General features: G+C 41.6%; 1 protein-coding gene across 2 annotated transcripts in view; it reads right to left on the bottom strand.

The window, feature by feature from the left end:
- The window catches only part of LOC137369635 (cAMP-regulated phosphoprotein 21-like), a 758,358-nt gene that overhangs the window by 456,744 nt on the left and 288,398 nt on the right, over window positions 1–13,216 (bottom strand). For both annotated transcript variants that reach the window (XM_068030966.1, XM_068030967.1), the window contains one exon: window positions 3,319–3,366. The gene's annotated coding sequence lies outside the window, so the exon portion shown is untranslated. The remainder of the gene's footprint in view (window positions 1–3,318; window positions 3,367–13,216) is intronic.

The following is a 13,216-nucleotide window of genomic DNA, read 5'->3' as shown; positions in this document are numbered from 1 at the left end:
GAGGCAAAACCCAGTATCTTCTGTCCCTTCGAAGCAGTGTCTATTCTGAAATGAATGTACTTTCCATTAGTGAGCAGTGAGATGTAGTGGCGTTCAGTCAATTTCGAGATACCACTAAAGGCCTGCAGCTGATCCAAGGAAGAAGCCAGAAGCGAAGAAGTTCAAGGCCACCATGACTTTGATGCCACTGGCAGGGCATGGCAACCAGTGCTGTGAGGTGTGAGGTCTTCAGTAACGAAGTCACAGATGTCTGTGACCATCTGCCTGGAGAGTCGCAGTCTCCTGCGACACTGGTTCTCTGTTATCTCCAGGTAGCTCCATATTCAGCGATTGATCCTACATTGAGAGCTTGGCCTTCCTCTCCCTCTTTTCTCTCCCATGCCCTCCTAATGCCCGAGAATCTGCCCTTCCTGCGGAGGATGTTGCCTCTCATCACCCACTAGGCCCATAATCTGACAGCTGCAGCCTTCCTTTTGGACAGGTGACTGCCCAACTGTTCTTGTCAGCTTTGCCCCCACTCTTCTGCCTCTGCGATGCCAGGGAGGTGATGACACTGTTCAATGCCTGAGTGCTGAGTGCCCACTATTACCGCCATCTGCATAGTGCCAAGGGCACCCACTTGACAAGTGCTGAGTCCCCCTTTACCCTTGGCAGAGGTGATGCTCTGGGGCAGCCATGACTGGCTCCTCATTCTGTACCGAGCTCCCTTCAGCTGATCAGAAACAGACAGCTTCAGAAACACATGCACCCCTTTAAGCATTCCACTCTCCTCTTCCACCAAGCTCTTAACGAGCTTTTAACAAACCTAATTGGCCTGAATAGGGAGGTGTTATGACCAGTGAGAAAGGGGTCCAGGGCTCCCCCCTCAGCCTCTTCCTGGTTTGGCCTTAACAGGGTTTAACTTTTAAAACGCCGTGTTTTACCTTCCCTCTCAGTGAGTCCTTGCTCACTGCTCTCTAATTGTAATGGCAAAGAAATCAACTAGACAGTTTTCTCAAATTTAAACAAGAAAGGTGTAAGTTTATGAACCTTAAAACTCTAATTCAGTTAAAACTAATAAAAATATGCAACGCGACCATGCTAGCATGCATGTGCGATAAACACGCATGCAAATAGAGACAGAGGAGGAGAAAGAAGGAGTTCAGTTACTGGTTTTGAGTTGGATGTACAGTGTTTGATTGAAGTTAAGTCTTGCAGTTCTTGTTGGGGCCCAGTGCACACTTTCAAACTTGTTTTGCCGGGGTCTTCTATCTTGAGGCTTAAGTTACTTCCGTGGGTCTCTGGAACTTTGCTTGAGAGAGAGAGACCGTCCTTCTCTTTTGTCTTCAAATTGCAGTCTGTTCCTTTCTGTATGGCACAATTCAAACAATCCTCCGGTTGGCCAGCAGGTTAGTCATGTGACTAGCTCCTTATTTGGAAAGTCTCTCATGCGAGGTTTGTGGATTCCTTCAAGCTTAGCAGACATTCTGAGTGGAGTGGGGTGGAATGCTGGCTCTTAAACATTCAATGTCTCTTGAACATCACTGTTGACAAAAATCCATCTGGCTAAATGAATCAGGGACACTCCTATTGTCTTCTCTAGGCAACTGTCTTTGAGAATGCAAATGTGCAGCCATGTTTTCAGCCACTGTTGTGGTCTTTTTGAACAAGTTATTTCAAGTCCAGTAACAGATCAAAAATAATGTTCCATATGACGAAATTAATATGTCTCATTTTTTGGCAGGTGTGGTTTTCGACACAGAGATGGGATTCCTGTCCCACCCACCACACATCCTGGTGATTATTGCCAGCACCAGAAACAGCATCATGAAACTGGCACACCAGCCAGTGCTTGTGTTTGCCTTCATTCCCGCCTTCGGGGTAGGTGGGGGGGGGGGGTGGGGGCCCGAAAATTCAAACCAAAATATTTACTCTCATGTGCAATCAATGTATGAGTTTTGAAATTAAAAATAATACACTCCATTTTACAAATGGCCAGGCATGTTATAACTCCATTACTAACGCCATTCACTCAACACCCTTTCTTGTGCTAACCTCAACTGGCTCCTGGTTAAACAACACCTCAATTTTACAATTCTCATCCTTGTTTTCAAATCCCTCCACGGCCTTGCCCCTCCCTAGCTCTGTAATCTCCTCCAACCCCACAACTAGGCCGAGACTCTGCCCTCTTGAGCACTCTTGATTTTAATTGCTCCACTATTGGTGCCTTCAGCTGCCTAGGCCCTAAGCTGTGGAACTCCATGACAAAACCTCTCCACCTCTCTATCTCACTTTCCTCCATTTAGACACTCCTTAAAACCTACCTCTATGACCAAGCTTTTGGGCATCTGCCCTAATATCTCCTATGTGGTTCGGTGTCATATTTTGTTTGATAATGCCTCTGTGAAGCGTTTTATGTGGGATGTTTTATTGTGGTAAGGGTGTTATATAAATACAAGTTACTGTTGTTATTGACTAGCATGACTCCCATATTGTTTGGAAATAATGGTTTTGTTTTCTACAGGGAGAAATGCCTTCCAATACTCCTGATTTACAACAATTCCAATAGCAAACAAGGCAGCTGCTGCTATTTATTTACCTTCAAACTCTAGCCCAGCATATTCAAATTGTCAAAGAGAGTTTCTATCAATAAGAAAGCAGCCTCTGGATCTAACCTGTTCTTCTCCCTTCCAAAAATTCTGCTTGCTATTCTGCTTCACAGTTGATATTAAAGAAGCAATGCTATCTACATTTTACTGTTTAATAATGTACAATTATCATGCCTGCGTACAGTTTTGTTCTTTTTCTTTATATAAAATGTCCTCCTTTAATTGGGCCCTCAATCCTTTAGCACTTCAAGTGATACTGAGTGATGTATAGAGCTAGATTAAGTCAGCTCATTGCATTCAGCACATCCCTCCCAGAACAAACATTTTTAAAAGACCATTTTTAAGTGTGTGGGTAAAGTGGAAAAGAGTTTTTTTCAGCTCTTAAGTGTCAGAATCAACAATTTATTTGTTAATTGGATTTTCACAGGATTCCTCTGAAATGTAAATGTATTGGGCTGAAAAGTTTCTATACCACAAGGTGTAAAAATACATTCTTTTCAAGCTCACTTGTGAAATTTCACACATTTCATTTTATTAATGCAAGTAATTTGTACCAGCACAGATCCCAAACCACCAGCAAAAAGATGAGTAAACTTTCTCTTAATCCTTTAAAATAGGCCAAACGGCAAATACCAGCAAAAAATAAGAATGCATCACTGCATTCATTCAGAACATTGAAGACACCCAATTAAACAAAAAAACTGTGACGTAAATAAACATATGTACTTACCACATCTTAGATTTTGCCCTCAAATGTTACCAGAGAATGTGAAACAACCTATAACCAAAAGAAATCTAAATCAGACTCAGAGTAGAGTAACATTTTAAGTCACAATATGTATACATTAATATTCAAGAATTGAAAGAATGTTATGCAGCACAGGAATGGACTGAATGCTGACATGCAGTGTGATGCTACGATGCAGGATTACACTTATGTAACAAGGTCAATCCTGCCAAGCTAATAACTTTCCTGAACAAAATACATCAAATGCTACACTACTGAGACATAGATCTCCAGGGAACCAGTAGTCATCAGCAGTACTTGTGAGTAAAAAACCCCCACAGGCTCCATGGACATCTGTTCAGAGGTATCGGCAGTGAGCTGAGATCACACTTTATTAAGTTTACTTAATTGGAAGAGGTTGGGGAAAGGGTTGACCTGATCAATATTGCCCTCACACACCAGTTCCTTAGCAATGAAGTTGAAGTAAATTACAAGGGTAAACAAAAAGAAGAAACAAATCAGTAAAACTGTTTAGCAAGAACAGTCAAAAAGACACGCAGTGAATTTAGATTTTTTGTTTCATTTTTGGAGCATATTCACCATCGAATCTTTCAACTTCTTTAACAGATCAGCTGTAGTACACACATATGAAACAGTCTACATGCTAATGGCAGTGATCTTCCTGGTACGCAGACATCCACATCTGCTCTCTTTCCAAGTCACTGATCTTGGATCCTATTACAGAACATTTCCAGAGATCAGACTTCCAAGATGACAACATGGGGCTCCATTAAGGATTATACTCCCTTAAAACCACTTGCAATATTCTCATTAAACATGACTGTCCGTCCAATTCCTCCACCTCTAATTAAATACAATCTCAGATATGAGCTTTAAAACAGCACTCACCTCATAGACAAACACATATGAAGCTCAGAAACCAACCCTTCCTGATATAATAGTGTGGACCATGCCAAACAGGCGACACGAGGGTATGCCAGATACCAAGTGCAATGCTGCACCAGCACCTGTTCCGAAACATACACTGACAATCGGCCATTTGACTACCATTAACCAATCACATTGAAGTACTGAAGTGCAACAGTTCTGGCTATCTCTAGGCTGTCTAGCTGTGTGCCTAAACAAGACTTTAATGTGTTCGCTTTGAGTTCTTCAACATTTTGCTCACCATGGATTAACAGCAGCTTCCGTAAATTAGTACAAAACTATAATATAGTAATGCAGCAACCATATCCAATGTTATTTCAGGAAAATTGTTACAAAATTAAGTAATTTCATATTTGCATTATAACTTGTTCCCAAAGCACAGTTTTCAGTTTGCTGCAGTTTATTAACAGTAAGTTCAAATGTAAACCATACTTTGTTGAAGATGGACAAATCGCAAATTATGTTAAAGTGTGAATTTATATTCCCCACAAATAAACTAAGGGCTGGATTTTGTTCTTCCCCAGGCGTCAGGTTCCGTGGCAGGGTGAGAGGGGGGCCTGAAGCTGGCTCCAGATTAGACCCGCCATGGACCTCGAAGCTGTGAGGGCCCAGCCCGATCCTCCCGGCAGCGACGAGGCACTGTTGCGGCCTCCCTGCTGCTGGGCGACAGGATCACAATTTTAATATGCAAATCAATTTAAATAATTAATTTAAATAAACATACGTCGCCTCCTGATGACTCGCCATGATCTTCGGCCCCACAACTGCAACTCCTGTGCCTTCGGATCCCCCATCTGGGGAAAACGAGGCACCACACTGGTGGGAGGGGGGCTAGGGGGGGTAGGTTTATTGGGGGGAGGCAGGGAGTGGGGAATGGGGTCAATTAATGCCATGGGTGTAGGGGATGGTGGGAAGGTTGTAGATTAAAGTTTGTACCATTTGTGAGGTGGGGGGGGGGTGGGGGGAAAGGGTAAAAGTCAGTGTATTTTTTGAGGGGGAAGGGCAAATTAATTTGTGTGTTACTGGGGGCTGGGGAAGGGGCAAAAGGGATGTATTTATTTAATTTAATTAAATCTACCTTTAAATATGCCGGTAGGGTTAACAGTCCTTTAACAATGGCACAGACAGCTGACGGCATTGCCGGGACCGGACAGCCCGCCTCCTCTATGCGATTGGGGGGCAGCCCGCCCCAGTTATTTAAATGAGCTGCCGCGCTTAGGATTGCAGCGGCTCCACGACATTTTTTAAATTTCAGCAGCGGGTATATAAAATTCAGCCCTAAATCATTTAGGAACAGTTCCTACAGATTGGAGGGTAGCTAATGTAACCCCACTATTTAAAAAGGGAAGTAGAGAGAAAGCAGGGAATTATAGACCAGTCAGCCTGACGTCGGTAGTGGGGAAAATTCTGGAGTCCATTATCAAAGATTTTATAGCAGAGCACTTGGAGAACTGTGGTAGAATCGGGCAGAGTCAGCATGGATTTATGAAAGGGAAATCATGCTTGATAAGTCTACTAGAATTCTTCGAGGATGTAACTAAGGGTGGCACAGTGGCACAGTGGTTAGCACCGCAGCCTCACAGATGCAGGGACGCGAGTTCGATTATGGGTACTGCCTGTGCGGAGTTTGCAAATTCTCCCTGTGACCGCGTGGGTTTTCGCCGGGTGCTCCGGTTTCCTCCCACAGCCAAAGACTTGCAGGTTGATAGGTAAATTGGCCATTGTAAATTGCCCCTATTGTAGGTAGGTGGTAGGGAATATGGGATTACTGTAGGGTTAGTATAAATGGGTGGTTGTTGGTCAGCACAGACTCGGTGGGCCAAAGGGCCTGTTTCAGTGCTGTATCTCTAAATAAAAAAAAACTAAATAGTAGAGTTGATGAGGGGGAGCCAGTGGATGTGGTTTATTTGGACTTTCAGAAGGCTTTCGAAAAAGTGCCACAGAAGAGATTAGCATGTAAAATTAAAGCACATGGGATTGGGGGAAGTATATTCCAATGGATAGAAAATTGGTTGATAGATAGGCAACAAAGAGTAGGGATAAACAGGTCTTTTCCGAATGGCAGGCAGTGACTAGTGGGGTACCGCAGGGATTGGTGCTAGGACCCCAGCTATTCACAATATATATTAATGATTTAGATGAGGGAACTAAATGTAATATCTCCAAATTTGCAGATGACACAAAACTGGGTGGGAGGGTGAGTTGTGAGGAGGATGCAGAGAGGCTTCAGGGTGATTTGGACAAGTTGAGTGAGTTGGTAAATGCATGGCAGATGCAGTGTAATGTGGATAAATGTGAGGTTATCCACTTTGGTAGCAAAAACAGGAAGGCAGATTATCATCTGAATGGCTATAAAGTGAGAGAGGGGAATATGCAACGAGACCTGGGTGTTCTCGTACACCAGTCGCAGAAGGTAAGCATGCAGGTCCAACAGGCGGTAAAAAAAGCAAATGGTATGTTGACCTTCATAACAAGAGGATTCGAGTACAGGAGCAGGGATGGCTTGCTGCAATTATACAGGGCCTTGGTGAGGCCACACCTGGAATATTGTGTGCAGTTTTGGTCTCTTTATCTGAGGAAGGATGTTCTTGCTATCGAGGGAGTGCAGCGAAGATTTACCAGACTGATTCCTGGGATGGGGGACAGATGTATGAGGAAAGATTGAGTCGGTTAGGACTATATTCGCTGGGGTTCAGAAGAGTGAGGGGGGATCTCATAGAAACCTATAAAATTCTAACAGGACTTGACAGGGTAGATGCAGGAAGGATGTTTCCGATGGTGGGGGAGTCCAGAACCAGGGGTCATAGTCTAAGGATACGGGGTAAACCTTTCAGGACTGAGACGAGGATAAATTTCTTCACCCAGAGAGTGGTGAACCTGTGGATTTCACTACCATAGAAAGCAGTTGAGGCCAAAACATTGTATGTTTTCAAGAAGGAGTTAGATATAGCTCTTGGGTTTAAAGGATCAAAGGATATGGGGTGAAAGCGGGAACAAGGTTACTGAGTTGGATGATCAGCTGTGATTATAATGAATGGCGAAGCAGGCTCGAAGGGCCGAATGGCCTACTCCTGCTCCTGGTTTCTATGTTTCTAGAGGAATTAACTGATACCTACTTTATGATAAAAAATGGGATATAAACATTTGACCATCTTGCTTTGTCAATAATGAGACATTCAGTTAGAAGGAAAAAGGATTTCAGTTCTCAAAGTAAAACTTTTATTTAAAACATATCACATTAAGAGGGCACAATTTCAGTTTCTCCTCTGTGGGGTACCCACAGTGCTAGTTATCATGTTTCTCCAGATCCCTCTTTCCGGTCTTAGTTACATAAACCCCCATTTCAAACCTGCCTGACTGACAGAAATGGACAGTGGGTGATTAAAATAGTGGTACAGTACTTATCCTTGAATATCATACCACCTGCCACCATTTTAACCTCACTCTTTTGAAGGTGGCTGAGTTACCCTAAGGCCTCATGAATATGTAAAATACTGTAATCCTATGGTACAATTATGACCGCCCCCCCTACTCCCCCCGCAAAGGAGCTTTCGTTAAGAACTGCCGCAATTCCACCCAGTGCTAGATCTGCCAATAAAACCTGCCAGCAAGCAGATCCAGTACCAGAAGAGGTCCAGAAATTAAGCAGATTATTTTTGTTTCTTGTGTGCTAGGAGCTCTGGGCTCCAGAAGGAAACCTTGGGCCTCCCCTGCCCCAGGCTTCCCGCCCCCTCTATGACCGTGATGGCCTCCAGACCACCTTCTCTAATTCCTATCCTGACTCCTTGGGACTGTTTTCTTCGGGTCACTGGCAGCAGCCTCCTGCCACCTAATATCCTGACGGCCAAATAGCACTTCCCAACAGATTCAAGCAGATGTGCCCCAGGAATTAAAATCGCCCAGGCCTCCTGCTAAGGAGGGTCAGAGAGTTTCTACACTGTCTCAGGCCCAATCCACACAACTCTTAATGAGAGTTAAAATCCAGGCTATTCTGTTTACATGAAGTCATACTTAAACTATAAATCTGTAAGAAGGGATGAGATTAGTTTGGACCCCATAAGCATCATTGCATCGTCCTGTCCTATGGAAAAAGTTTAAATATATATTCCATTAACTTTCAAACACCTACTGATCACAGTAGATCTTGCTATAGCCTGATAACTATACAATAGTAAAATAAGAGAAGAGATATATTTCAGCAGCTTCATTAGGACTGAACCCAAGAAATTCCCCTTTCAAACTATCCAATGCGAACAACAAAATTCTAATCTCAGCAGAACTCTGGTGTCACATTGCTAACATTGTTATCCAGTGTTACAGAAAGTAAAGTTACATAGATCTGTTAAAGTTGATCAAAATGACAATGTCATAATTCTGCTACATTTTTCCCAAAGTGCATGAAGTGCATAATTAAAAAGGTAGCAAGAGGTGCTCAAGCAAAATGGATTTTAAATACACTATAGTACATCGTGAAGATAGCTGTTTCACAACCTGCACACATCAGCACACCATTTAAATGCAGAAGAGTTCAAAACAACCTCTTCAGGACTGAGATGAGGAGAAATTTCTTCACTCAAATGGTTGTGAATCTTTGGAATTCTCTACCCTTGAAGATTGTGAATGCTCCATCATTGAATATATTTAAGGCTGGGTAAAATAGATTTTTGGTCACTCAGGGAATCAAGGGATACGGAGAGCAGGTGGGAAAGTGCAATCGAAACCAAAGATCAGCCATGATCGTATTGAATGGCGGAGCAGGCTATACGGGTCTACTCAGCTCCTTTTTCTTGTATTCTTATAACTGTTAAGTCAAAGTTAACCTTAAGTCTTAAAAGTGCACATGAAGACTGTACACAAGACATTCACTAAGAGAATATCAGGGATTTATTAATGAGGAAACATTACATAAACTGGGGCTCTTGTGATCAGAACAAAGCAGGTTGAGAGAACATCTAATAGAGATGTTCAACATTATGAGAAGTCATGATCAGGTAAAGAATGAAAACTATTTTCAATGGTCAGCGAGTCAATAGCAATCACAATATGATTGGGTTCCACATAATGTTTGAAAGGAAAATAGGTGAAATAGCTACTAAGATTATAGATTATAGCTGACTTCGGTGCAATGAGAAAAAGACTATCCACAGTAAACTGGGCAAATCTGTTAATGGATAAAATGACAGAAGATCAGTGGGGGGGGGGGTTCAAAAATAATGTAATGTGATACAGAACCAGTTTATACCCTTAAGGGGAAAATGCTCTGCTTGCCAATAAAAGCAGCCATGGACAACTAAAGAGATAAGAGACAACATAAAGCTAAAAGAAATAGCTTTGACAAATGCAAAAAAAAAACAGCAAAGGGTGATAAGACAGGCAGAAAGCTATAAAAAGGGAGTATGAAAATAAGCTTACAAAATCAACATGAAAAGTTTTTACAATTACATTAGGAAAATGAGGGTGGTCAGGAGCAATGTGGGCTGCTTGAAAACTGATAACAGTGATATTGTCAATGAAAATAAGGAAATAGTTGCATGTTGAATAATTACTCTGTATCAGTATTTATAGCTGAAGAAGGGGTCAATATTTCAGACTCCCAAGGAAACGACTATTGAATCAGGGAGAGCAATTTGTCAAAATTAATGTGAACAAAATAACAATGAAGAAAATAATGGTACTAAAGATGACAAATCCCTAGGATCAGATGTTTTCCATCCCAGGGTTTTAAAGGAAGTAGGTGAGAACATTATAGATACACTAATTAAAAGTTTATTACATTCTCTCGATTCTGGAACCATTTCTTTCGATTAGAAACCAGAGAATTATAGACCAGTTAGCTTAACATGTGTTGTCAGGAAATTACTAGCATTTATAGTAAATGAGTGAATACTTTGAAAGTTTGCAGCGATCAGAGACCCAGTATGGATTTGTAATGGTAGGTCATGCTTGTCAAACCTGATTGCATTTTTGAAGAGGTGACAAAAGTAGTGAACATGAGAATATATATGGATATTATTTATATAGACTTCCAGAAGACATCTGATAAAGTTCCTCATAACAGACAGTTAGCTAAAGTTGAAGCTCATGGAATTGAAGGCAAATAATTGATCTGGTTTGGAAATTGCCTTAGTGACAGGAGACATTGAGTAGGGATAATGGGCCGATACGTTAACTGGCAGTTTGTGACTAGTGGTGCCCGTAAGGATCTGTGTTGGGGCCTCAAGCATTCACTATATCAATTAAAGACTTAGATGATGAGATAGAAAGCCATTTATGCAAATTTTCCAATGACACAAAGATAGGTGGGATTGTAAACAGTGTTGATAGAAGCATAAAATTACAAAGAGATATTAATAGATTAGATGAATGGCCAAAACTATGGCAAATGGATTTCAATGTAGGCAATTTGGATCTAAAACAGATAGAAAAAAATGATGAAAAGCTAGACACAGTGACGGTGCAAAGAGACTTGGGCATCCAGGTACATAGATCATTAAAATTGTATGAACAAGTACGGAAAATAATCAAAAAAGCAAATGGAATGCAGCCCTTTTATATCTAGAGGTCTACAATACAAGGGATGAGAAGTCATGCTTCAGCTATGCAAAGCCCTGGTTAGACATACCAGGAGTACTGTGAACAGTTCTAGGAACCATACCTTAGGAAAGATATATTGGCCTTGTTGGATATACAGTGCAGGTTAACCAGAATGATACCTGGAGTCCAAGGGTTAAATTATGAGGAGAAATTACACAACCTAGTGTATTCCCTGGAATTCAGAAGGTTAAGGGGCAATTTGATTGAAGTTTTCAAGATATTAAGGTGAACAGATTGGGTAAATAGAAACTATTTCTGATGATTGAAAAATCTAAGGCTAGGGGGCATTGTTTAAAAATTAGAGCCAGACATTTCAGGCGTGAAATTGGGAAACACTTCTATACACAGAGGGTGGTTTTAAGCAAGTAGAGGCAGGGAAAGGGGAGACGAGAGGAAAGAACAAAAAGGAAATGTCTGTAGTTGGGTGGAAGGCAGGAGAGATTCCCTGATAAAAGAACTGATGATGCAAGGTAAAAGGGGATGGTTAAAAAAAAATGGTTCTGGAGGTGATGTAAATGGGTATAGCAGAATCATTACCAACAGCCGCTGTCCAAACAAACGGGAGCAGAGATAATGATCTCAAATGGTTAAACTCCGTGTTGAGTCTGGAAGTCTGTAAAGTATCTAACCAAAAGTGGGTTCTGGTAGATGCCTGATCAAAGACGAGAAGGGAAAGAAAAAGCAATTAAGGTCAACCAGGTAAGAAAAATGGAAATCCTGTCAAAGAGATGAGCAGAACAAAGTGAGAGGATTTTCTTTAGGTGGAGGTCTGTTAGGACATAGAATGCCTGGAAGCAGAGACAATAATAACTTTTAATTAAAAAGTAGATAACCATTCTAACAAGAAACTTTGGGGAAAAAAATGGGGACAGTGCAAAGGAATAAGTGAATAGTTCTTTCCGTGAGTAAGGTACAGGAAACATGGACTGAATGGCCTCCTACTTTGGTGTAAACTTTCATAAGTTAATATGTATATGCAATCTTTCCTGGTCTGCTACACAATGTAGAGATAACCCCAACCTCAAAACCATCAGGAATGGGCACTAACAAGCACTATCCAGCGACCAAATAAAAATACATACAACCTCATGGTAGAACACAGAAAGTGACATGACATATTGCAAATAATGTTCTTCCTTCTCAGAGCAGGTGGGGAAGGTTGACTATAAGTTGATAATGGTTGCCTAGATAAGATTATAGATTCTTGCTATTTCCTGGATGAGACAGTGACTCATCAATTGTGAATACGTACAACCAGGCACAATGTGCAATTCTCACACTAATGCCTGTTTCTCCTGATGGGTTCATTTGAATAGTCAGTATGAGTTATTTTGTTTGATAAAAACGTAAGAAGTAGGAACAGGAGTAGATCTGCTCCGCCATTCAATACGATCATGGCTAATCTTCTGCCTCAACTTCACTTTCCCTCCTGCTCCCTATATCCCTTGATTCCCTGAGCAACCAAAAATCTGTCTATCTCAGCCTTAAATATACTCAATAATGGAGCATCCACAGCCCTCTGGGTAGACAATTCCAAGGGTTCACAACCTTCTGAGTGAAGACGTTTCTCCTCATCTTAGTCCTAAATGACTGACCACCTATCCTGAGACTGTGCTCCTGTGTTCTAGATTCCCCAGCCAGGGGAACAACCTCTCAGTGTCTACCTTCAGAATCTTGTATGTTTCAATCAGATCACCGCTCATTCTTCTAAACTCCAGAGAGTATAAGCCAATTTACTCAGCCTCTCATAATAGGGCAACCCTTTCATTCCAGGAACCAATCTAGTGAACTTATGCTGTACTGCCTCTAATGCAAGTATATCCTTCTTTGAATATAGAGACTAAAACTGCATACAGTACTCCAGGTGTGGTCTCACCAAAGCCCTGTACCTGCATGCTGACTTTCTGTTTTCCTTCTACGAGTACACCCAAGTCCCTCTGAAGATCAACATTTAAAGGTTTCAGACCTTTAAAAAAAATTCTCCTTTTCTGTTCTTATTACCAAAGTGAATAACCTCACACTTACCCACATTATATTCCATCTGCCACCTTGTTGCCCATTCTCTCAACCCGTCTATATCTTTTTGCAGCCTCTGTGTCCTCTGCACAGTTTACATTCCCACCAAGCTTTGTATCATCAGCAAACTTAAAAACGTTGCTCTCAGTCTCTTCGTCTAAGGTGTGAATATTGATTGTAAATAACTCAGGCCCCAGCACTGATCCTTGTGGCACACCACTAGTTACAACTTGACAACTTGAAAATGCCCTGTTTATCCCTATTCTCTGCTTCCTGTCTGTTAGCCTATCCTCTATCCATGCTAATATATTCCAGCTCCCTATGACATCTCGCTTCCCTCTGG

This window comes from Heterodontus francisci, chromosome 5 (genome assembly GCF_036365525.1).
Source record: "Heterodontus francisci isolate sHetFra1 chromosome 5, sHetFra1.hap1, whole genome shotgun sequence".
In the NCBI taxonomy this organism is placed as follows: domain Eukaryota; kingdom Metazoa; phylum Chordata; class Chondrichthyes; order Heterodontiformes; family Heterodontidae; genus Heterodontus; species Heterodontus francisci.
This window is presented reverse-complemented; position numbering and strand designations above follow the sequence as displayed.